Below are 779 nucleotides of genomic sequence, written 5' to 3'. Positions count from 1 at the left end.
TAGTGCATGACTGCATTCTAAGACATAATGGAAAACAGAAAATTCAATCTTTAACATTGTTAGTATTGTTACATGCATATGTGACACCTGAAAACATGTTTCATGTGAGGATATTACAGCCATAACAGCAGAGGAGATATAAGTTTATAATACCATTTGATACATTTACGTTTTCAATTTTGTTTGCCAGTCAATAAACAATTCTAAGAACATAAGAGGGTGTTTGTGTGATTTTACTTAATTTTAATCCATTTTATCATACTAAACTTTTCTTTACAAGAGTATTTTACTAATGCTGGCTACTGTTAATTAACTTCAGCAATTTGAAGACATTTACATTCTGTTTCTGTTAATATAAAATGTCTTTTGCCAACAATTATTTTAAACATACATGGAATTACTCATTGCTGCTAGAGTTGAGCGAACACCTGGATGTTCGGGTTCGACGAGTTCGGCCGAACTTTCGAAAAATGTTCGGGTTCGGGATCCGAACTCGACCCGAACTTCATCCCGAACCCGAACCCCATAGAAGTCAATGGGGACCCGAACTTTTGGGCACTAAAAAGGCTGTAAAACACACCCGGAAAGGGCTAGAGGGCTGCAAAAGGCAGCAAAATGTAGTTAAATCCCCTGCAAACAAATGTAGATAGGGAATGATGAGTTAACATAAAATAAATAAAAATTAAACAATATTAATTGGAGTGAGGTCCCATAGCACAGAATCAGGCTTCAAGTCACCCACCAATGGAGAAGGTCACTTACTATTATTTTGACCACAG

This window comes from Bufo bufo, chromosome 1 (assembly GCF_905171765.1).
Source record: "Bufo bufo chromosome 1, aBufBuf1.1, whole genome shotgun sequence".
In the NCBI taxonomy this organism is placed as follows: Eukaryota; Metazoa; Chordata; class Amphibia; order Anura; family Bufonidae; genus Bufo; species Bufo bufo.
The sequence above is the reverse complement of the archived record's forward strand: the minus strand, read 5'-3'. Positions refer to the sequence as shown.